General features: G+C 44.6%; 1 protein-coding gene across 2 annotated transcripts in view; it reads left to right on the forward strand.

Moving 5' to 3' along the window:
- Gfi1 (growth factor independent 1 transcriptional repressor) overlaps positions 1–9,311 on the forward strand; it is a 28,706-nt gene extending 19,395 nt beyond the window's left edge. For both annotated transcript variants that reach the window (XR_015636497.1, XR_015636496.1), the window contains exon 9: positions 8,084–9,311. The gene's annotated coding sequence lies outside the window, so the exon portion shown is untranslated. The remainder of the gene's footprint in view (positions 1–8,083) is intronic.
- The last annotated feature ends 244 nt before the right edge of the window (positions 9,312–9,555 follow it).

Below are 9,555 nucleotides of genomic sequence, written 5' to 3' on the forward strand. Positions count from 1 at the left end.
TGAATTTTCAAAAGGAAGGTGTTAGCAAAGCCAGACAGCACTGAACATGTACTCAGCATCCGATGGTTCACAATGCAGCCTGCTGCTGTGTAACTTCTCCTGGGGATCCTAACAAGCATCTGTCCACTCAGACGCAGCACCAGTGACTGACCACAGAGAAGAAGTCTACTAATCCTAGCCTGGTGAACCAGAGTGCATTGCATGTACTGACCGAGCGTGGGTGACTCGGGCAGCTGCATCACTGAAAAGCCCAACCCAGCATGGGTGGACTACCCTTTAAAGCTGTATCCCTGGAATTTCCTGCACAGTTGGCAGGCGGCTCCACAAAAGAGTCCGCTCTCCTCCCCAAATCCTTTACTACGTATAGAACCTCTGTGGGGAGGCTCGTGGGTCTTGTTACTTTGTTGTAAGTTCACAGAACTTTCTCTTTAGTCTTCGGCATTTTTCTGTTGGGGGGATGTTTCAGCAGAGGAAGCGGCTGACCAGTGCTTTTCAAGTCTCAGTTCATTTTCAGGCGGGTCAAGCACTACTCAGGGCAGGTTTTGGCTGACACACAGGTCAGTACCTATTTTCATATTGGGCACATGAAACGTAAGTCAGCAGTGGACTGGGAGATGTGAAGGAGCCCCAAAACTAGGGCCAAGCACGTAACTGGTCCAGGAAACACACCAACACTTTCTGTGCACCCCTAGTGATTCCCTGTGTTTTCGTGGAGGGCTCTTTTCTGTTAGTCATTGGTGGTCCAAGATTGGGAAGTTTCGGGTCTAGGATATAAGTCTGAAATTTTCTAAGAAAAATTTCCATTAGTTTGGAGAAATAGAACAGTTGAGTTAAGAAGCATGGAGTTGTGCTGGATGTGGAAGTATATGCCTGTGATCCTGGCTACTAGTTCAAGGCCAACACAAACATATGCAAGTCCTGGTTTCAAATTACTAAGTAAAAGTGTCTGAGGAGGCAGCTTAAGGCAGAGTTCTTGTCTAGCATCAGAGGCCTCTGGCCAGGTTCAGTTCCTAGTACCAAAAAGAAAAGGAGTGGGCTGGGGAGATGGTTCAGTGGTTAAGAGCACTGACTGCTCTTCCAGAGGTCCTGAGTTCAAATCCCAACAACCACATGGTGGTTCACAACCATCTGTAATGGGATCTGATGCCCTCTTTCTGGTGTGTCTGAAGACAGCTACAGTGTACTTATATATAATAAATAAATAAATGTGTTTTTTTTAAAGGAAAGGAGTGAAACCCCCTACAGTGTACTTACATATAATAACTAACTAAATAAATAAATCTTTTTTTTAAAGAAAGGAATGCAACCCCATTGAATTGAAAGCAGGAAGGATTGCCTTGTAGTTACCTTTGTAAATAACATTATATTGAATTGACTTGTATGGTTATGGAGGGTGGACCAACACCTGCAGTGAGGGTGCTGGAGGCCTGGGGTAGCCAACAATGTCATTCCAGTGTGAGTGAGGGCTCACCACTGACATCTTAGATATAGTATATTGGTGGGACTGAGACCCCCCCCAACCCCAGATGATTCTATTTTGATCCTTAGTTGATTGAGCAAGGCATTACAGAGGACATTAGACCTTTGCTTTCACAGTAACTTGAGTGTTAACCTCATTCAGAAAGGCCCTCACAGACACACCCAGTATAATGTTTGACCAACTCTGTGGGAGCCCTGTGACGTAGTCAAGTTGGCATGAAGTTAATCATCATGGTCGTCAAACTGCTAGGGTGCTTGTCAGAGCAAACAGCTCGCTAGTTGCTGTAGTGCACGCCTTGAAATCTCAGAGCTTACACAATAAAGTTTATTTCTCAAACATCATGGTGGATTTGGGTTGTGTGCACACAGATGCCTTTGCATGTCATTGAGAAATCTTGACCTCTTCCTTCTTGTGGTGCTCCTAGGGAGTTCTGGGAGTCTTTCTCTGGATTCCCTGCATTTAGCTAACTGACAAATGGAGATAGGCAGCATGTAGAGATGACATGGAACCTCTGCCAAGACTGGGTGATCCTTGGGTGGGTTATGCTTGATTGGGGCTGCCATGTGACATTCTCACTCCACTGTAAAGGAGGAAACAATGTATCCTTCTCTTGATTGTGCTGCAACGTGACATTCTGACTCCACTGTAGAGGAGGAAACAGTGTATCCTCCACTTGTGCTAAGACAGAGAACATTGAACTGGTGAGCATGTATTCTCTATCAGAGCCCTAAGTGGCTTTTAGCAGGTTCATCCTTTCTGGGTAAGTTTCCTTTTTTTGTAAACTGAGGAAGATAGACCACTTGCTCTCAAGGGGACTTTCCAGCTCTGACCATCTAGTTCTGTGATTCTATCAAAACCCTGGCTGGGTTCTGGAAACACCCAGTACAGAGATTGGCTTTTCCCAGCCTAAGCGGAAAGAACATCGAACAGAGACTGTCTCACCTCACGAGATTCTTTTGAGGTTGGACTGTAGCTCTGACCTGGTTTTGTCCTTCCTGAAGTTCCCAAGAATTACGCTGACACCTTGACCCAGGGTCATAGAGTCTCCTAACTTTCTGGCATGTGTGAGTGGATAAAAATATGGCTGTGACATGTCTTTTATTTTCTTTCCTCCTTTTCATGTTGTGAAAAGTGATGCTCCTTTGGGGGTGCTTTCTAAGATGTGTTTTAGAGAGGGGTGAGTGTTGTATACATCCTGACCCCAAGGCAAACCCGGGGAGATCATGAAAAGCTGGCTGTGTCAGAGTGACTGCGTTTATAAGCTATCTTTATATAACTCTGGGCTTTTCCTCCTGACCACTTTGTTCCCAAAAATAATGACTCTAAGACTAACTATTTATTAATGACTACTTAGTCCAATAACCTTGGCTCTGTTCCCTAAATAGCTCATATGTCAATAATCCAGTTCTATTAAGTGTGGCACATGGCTGGTTAATTTCTTCTCAGGTTTATTTATCTGTCTCCTCAGAATTTCTAGGCAAATCTAGTGTCTGACTATTTCCCAGAATTTCTCTCTCTCTCTCTCTCTCTCTCTCTCTCTCTCTCTCTCTCTCTCTACTATAACTCCCACCTCCTACTTCCTGCCTCAGCTCATTGGCCAAAGGCTTCTTTATTGACAGGTGATGCTCCCATACATTACATAAAGATTCTCTCTACACTTTTATTTTCCTGATGATTTCTTTTATTTACTCTTTTATAATTAATATATAACTCAAGATCATGTCTATTGTATTTTTTACCACTTCTCCAGGGTTTTTATCAGTTCGGTTCAGAAAGTAAATACTTTATGAATAGATATTACTGGGGCTGGCATGTACCTCCATAGTATCATAGAACCTGGATGTATAGCATGTATAAGAACCTGGATTTAGTTCCCAGCACCTCCAAAATTTATCTTAAAAATTTAAAGTTCAGAGCAATTGGAATTCTGGGTGTGGCTATGTTAGAAATACATGCATACATTTACCTACTTATTAGTGTGTGTGTGTGTGGTGTCTACACATATGCTACATATGTGTACAGATGTGTGTGTGTGTGTGTGTGTGTGTGTGTGTGTGTGTGTGTAGGTGCCTGTGCATGTAGACCTCAGAGGTCTGTTTGGATGTCTTCTTCTGTCATTGTCACCTGAACTCTCTGAGACAAGATCCATCACCAGCTAGACTGGTTGTGATCTCCCAGGATCCCGTCTCTGCCCCTACACTGGCGGTGTTAACATGCCTGCCACATGGCATCTTTCACATGGATGCTGGTGTCCTGAGCTCATGCTGTCATGCTTGTACAACAAGTACTTTTGAGATGTCTCCCTAGCACCGCTGATGTTTTCAATCTAAACTGAGCCTACACTGCAGACAGAATAAGTGAACGAGAGGCCAAGAGCAGTCATACTTCATGGTCTAGTCTGGGCTTAGGGTTTCAGAAAGGTTAAAACTAAGAGTTTGGCTGTAGTTTCCTCATATCAGAACGCCTGTGTGTGATGTGAGTTTGGCAGGAATGGGCCAGACTGCACTGGGAGGGACAGTAGTTTTACTGCAGAGTCAAGCAGGTAAATCATGGCTGTCTTGTTTTGGTCTCATGGTGTGCAAGGATTAACTGAATTTGTTGTTGTCGTTTTTTTTTTGTTATGTGTCCCAGGCTATCCTCTCGTTCCCACCCCAAGTACTGGGATTATGCCAGTGTGTCCCCATACCTGCCCCTGACTTTAGATTATCAAGTAAAAAGGAGTTGGATGTCCCGAAGCTCGCTGTCCCTGAAACACATGCTGTGATAGATCTTTCCTTAGCCCATGTTTTCAGTTTCACTATGACGTTGTCTCTTCGAAACATCTGGTTTCCTCTGCTCACCAATCCCACTCTAAAGATTAAACACAATTCAGAAGCTTAATCTGCAGAAAAAAAAAAAAGATTACCACATCACACAGGGCAAGAGCTTTACCGGTGCAAACCAAGTGCAGCCCTCACTGTAACCCAGGGCTTGGGAGGCTGAGGAGGTGCATGAGTTTTGGGAAACCTTGGGGAAACGAAAGGCAGGAAGTCAGGAGAAGGTTTTCTGGCGTGGAGTAGCCTCGAGGTAAATGGGTCACCGTCATGTTTGTTACCGATGTCTTTTTAAATTTGGGACAGGCTTTCCTGTAGTTCAGCCTGGCCTCGAACTCATGTGTAACAGGATATGACTTTGAACTTCTGAGCCTCTGGCTTCTCTACCTTTTGAGACCTGCGATTACAGGTGTGGCACATGTCTCATATTAGCACCTGCTATCACTTATTAAAAGGATATCAACAAGGGGCCCGTCAGGGGTTTGGGTCCTCGGACTTTGGCCCTAAGTCAAATTACTGGCCTCGTTCTTTAAGGTGAGCTCACGTCATTAGTTGATATTCTCAGTTAGATTGTGGTTAATTTTAACACTATCAACTTAGGAATGAATCGCACACATTTTGATAAATCTATTCTGGTAATTTCTTCCTGTCACACAACTCCCAGAGATCTTTAAAAAATCAGCTGTTCATTGCTGATGGGATTCCAGAACCATCTCTTTACCCAAACTGTGGGATGAAGGCACAACCAACAGGATTCTCTGTGTCCTTAAAGAAATACACCTGCCTCTGACACCGGTCACTGGCTGCTGTCCAGAGACAAAACTCTACTTTTCACTGACTTGTTTTTTTCCCCTCTGTGTTTGTATGTGTGATATACATATGTGTATGTACGTGTTTGCATGTATGTGATTGACATGCATCCGTGTGTGCATACATGTGAAGGCTAGAAGTTGATTTTGTATGTCTTTCTTAATCACTCTGACCTTATATATCAAAACAGGGTTCCTCACTTGAAACCAGAGCCCACAGATTTGGCAAGTCTAGATGGCCAGCTTGTCCCTGGGATCTTCTGTTCCTCCCTCTTGAGATTTAGCACGGCAAGGGGACCACCACAGCTGCCTGGAATTTATGTGTGTTCTGGAAATCCAAACTCTGGTCCTCATAACTACTGACCCCATGTCCTCAGCCCCTAATCCCTGACTCTAAAATCAGAAATGCGAGTATGTTTCCTTACTGACTGGGGAGTAGGACTGTGCATCCCATTCCTGACGGCAGACTCTGTCAGAGAGTGACTAAATTTTCTGTGTGGCTCCCTTCCTTTAACATCTGTTAAACTTACACGGACGTTTTTTAGTTTTTGTCTTGTGGAGACAAGGCCTCACGTAGCTCAGTCTGGCCTTGAGTTTTCCAGTGTAGCTGAATGACGTTGGATTACTGCTCCTCCTGTCTTTACGTCCCCTGGTACTGAGGTCATAGGTGTGTGTCACCATGCCTAGCGGATGTGTTTTTTTATTTCAGAACCCTTGCCATGTGTAAAGGAATACGTGTCATGAAGTTGTAGGCTGTGAATGTGCTAATAACCTTGAGCGACCCTGGCAGTTAGAGCTTAAAAACTGGCATTTTATTGGGTCTGAAGAGCTGGCTCAAGAGACTCATGCTTCGTGCTATTCTGGGGCAGGCATCCAAGTCGTGTTCCCAGCACCATATCCATCCGGTAGCTCATATTGCCTGGAAGTCCAACTCTGGGGGATCCGATGCCATTGGCCTAGTAAGCACTCATGTACACAAACCTACACACAGACACACAAACCCACACACAGACACACAAACCCACACACAGACACACAAACCCACACACAGACATACAATTATAACCTAAAACAAGACAACTAGAATTCTATCAGCGCCCTTGATTTCTGTCTGTTCATGCCCATCCCGGCCTCCTGATTCCTCTCTTTGTATTATTGCTAGTTCTACTACTGCTACTTGTTTGCAAAGCCCAGAAAGACCCGAAATGTTTTACCGCAACAACAAAATAATTGGTTTTGTTTCTCACCCAAATCGTGGAGATGAAAAGCATCATCTCCACGGCAGGCACCCTCTTTCCCAAGCTCTTGCTTTTGTACAAAAATACCAGCTCATTGCTACTTCTCTATTTAGAGATTGTGTGGTTTCAGTTTTCATTGTGTCCTTGTGGGTTTCTCTGTTTTGGTCGTCCTAAAAATGCCTCTCTTATCATTCCTCCGCATAGCCACTCTCTGAAGCACCCGGTTAGCATGTCTTCAGTGGAGTGCGGTTTGATGGTGGACACCTGTTGTCGTTGGGATGTCCTGACATCTTTTCTACTCCGACCATAGAAGGCTTAACCAGGACGTATAAAGAAAGAGAACGCGGACCTCTGTGCACCTCTCATGTGCACAGGAGTTGCCAATGTCCTGCGTGCATGGTAGAAGGGACGCTGGGATGCAGAGCCTGTATGTGGCTTCACTGTCTGTGTCAGGCACTCAGCTCTAGATGTCTGGCCCTCTTCCTCCTGACCCTGAGGTCAGAGAGAAAGGGTAATTGACTTTACAGTAATGGTAATTCCCATTCACAGGGCCATCGTGGGGCTTAGGGAGACATCTTTAAACTTCAGAGGACAGCACTACATTCACCAGACTTGTTATTTATATATTTAAAGTGTGCACACATGCATAAAGTCAGTGTGTGTGTGAGGGTGCATGCGGGTGCATGTGGATTCGAGAGGACTGATGTCATGTTTAGAGATGCTGCACACATCCTTCAAGGCAGGGTCTCTCATTGACCTGGCCAGTGAGCGCCAGCGGTCTCCTGAGCACTGGGATTACAAAGGTTTGTTGCTAGGCCTTACATTTGGTCCCATGAGCTTGGGTCCCATGCCTGCAGCTATCTTATCCATAGTCACTTCTCTAGCCCCATTTGCATTATTCTCTGATCATCAGGTGCTGCGAGTGCACCCTGGATCTCTGTCACTATTGTCACTGTTGTGGGGACAGGCAAAGCTCACCAATCTTGAGTTATACACGATCCCAACCCTAGGCTAGCTCTGTTCTCACGTTCTCAATTTCCAAATCTACTCACATATTTGCCCCTTTCCTACCTCCAAATCTTCTTCTAAAAAAAATGACAAAGACATGACTCTGGAAATCAAGGCCTGGAAGATCCCCAGCACACAAACTCAGTCACGGTGTCATAACACAACACTATCTTACAGGCTATCCAACTTATCAGAAAGTTGTAACCTATGGGACAGGAAGAAACTTGTTTTTATTTATTTATTATCTATTTTGTGCCCCCATCATGTGTTTGTGCCTGAATGTGCGTTGTGTGTATGTGTGTGCATGTATGTATGTGTATGTGTGTATGTGTGGTGTGAATGTGTGTGTGTGTGCACATGTGCCACAGCTCAAAATGTGGAGGTCAGAGGACGAATTGTAGAAATCCATTCTTGTCTTCCACTACGTGTGGTCTGAGGATCAAGCACAGGTTGTCAGACCTGGCAGCAAGCATCCTACCACTGAGCCTTCTTGCTAAGGCCCAGTTGTTGTTGTTTTGTGTGTGTGTGTGTGTGTGTGTGTGTGTGTGTGTGTGTGTGTGTCTGTGTATGCTGGTGTGCACGATTTAATAAATTAACTCAGAGTTTCACTGTATAGTCCAGATTGACCTGGTGGTCACAGCAATCCTCCTGCCTTAGCCTCCTGAATGCTAGGGTTGCAGCATGAATCAATATCGTGCACAAAGAGATGACTTTTATAATTTATTATCTTTTAAGCTCACGTTGATGCTCACAGCTTGGGAGAGAATCACAGAGAAAGCCCTGCATTGTTGGTAGCCCTCCTCCATGCATTCCTGACTCTCTTTGGTCAAAGGAGGGAAATCTCTGAAGATAATGATTCTTCTGTGACTTCTCTCTTCCTGCTTCTGTTGGGTTGAGCTCCCTTGCAGCCTGCTGATTGGTCCTGGCAACGAGAAAGTGTGTATGCACCTGTTAGTGGCAGAGGGCAGTTTGCAGAGTTATTTCCACTAAGTTGATAGACTCCAATCACAATCAACACCTTCTTTCCAAATTCCCCAACCACACTGTTCAGGAAGTCCAGCATCTAGAAACCACAGGGAACTGTTGGACTCAACCTGTAGAGAACTGGATGGAGGTCAGCCGGCCCTCCCAGAAGCTCCGACCTACTCCAGGGTGAAGAAAGCGAACTCATATTGTGTAAATTGTACCCGGCACTGTCTCAGGAAGTATCATAGCTTCCTGATTGTGAATGCAGATAATAAAGTGTAAGGCCATAGCGGCTAAGGACGAAAGCCACCAACCCGCCAAAATGTAGAAAATGACATCTCTAAACCTCGGGTGCAAGAAAGTCATTGCAATGGTAAGGAGGACTTGGACAAGGAATTGGTTTCCTGTCTTAAGCAAAGAACTTTGAGGATGACAGGGAAGGACTGGGAGACTTCACTGCTGATCTCACACAACTGTTGGGTTTCCAGGGAGTCAGGACTACTGCTACCCACTTCCGTTCCCCCATTTTCTAAGGGAAATTATGAAACAGACCTTGATAAAGGAAAAATGAATTTATTTACAGTTGGGCAAAACTGGAGAGAAAGAACCTCGTTTCTTTCCTCAGTGTCTATGGTTAGGATTTATCAAAACCCCTGAGACACAGGCCAGAATATTGCAGATTTACCTTTGTCCATTCAGCTGGTCTGGATCTAGGGGCAGAGTGACTCAGCCCTGGGTTGCCATTACTCCTCACAGACTGCCTGGTGCTGCCACCGCCTCCTTCATACATACAAGCATACATGCACATGTATGTATTATACACACAAACATATATGAACATATATGCATTATATACACACATGCACACATATGTATTATATACACACACATGCATGTTTGTATTACACACACATACATAGTTATTGGACATTTGAAATATGACAAGTGAGTGAGGAACTGGTTTTAAATTTTTTAAATAAAAAATATTTACTTTGAGAAATGGTCTTGCTTTTGTATTCTTGGCTGGCCAGATTTGTGTGACAAAAATTTTCCTGTGGAACAGATATGTCTACTCCCCCCAGCTAGGGAACCCATGACAGAGCAAGGTAGGGATCCCACCATCATCCAACTTGGTGACCCAATGAGTTTTATTGGGGTTACTACAGAGATATGGGTGAGATAATTACAGGATCAGATAATTCAAAGACAGCTGCATTACCAAAGCAATCCCAGCATGGGTG

The sequence above is a fragment of the Rattus norvegicus genome, chromosome 14 (assembly GCF_021556685.1).
Source record: "Rattus norvegicus strain SHRSP/BbbUtx chromosome 14, alternate assembly SHRSP_T2T, whole genome shotgun sequence".
NCBI classification, from domain to species: Eukaryota; Metazoa; Chordata; class Mammalia; order Rodentia; family Muridae; genus Rattus; species Rattus norvegicus.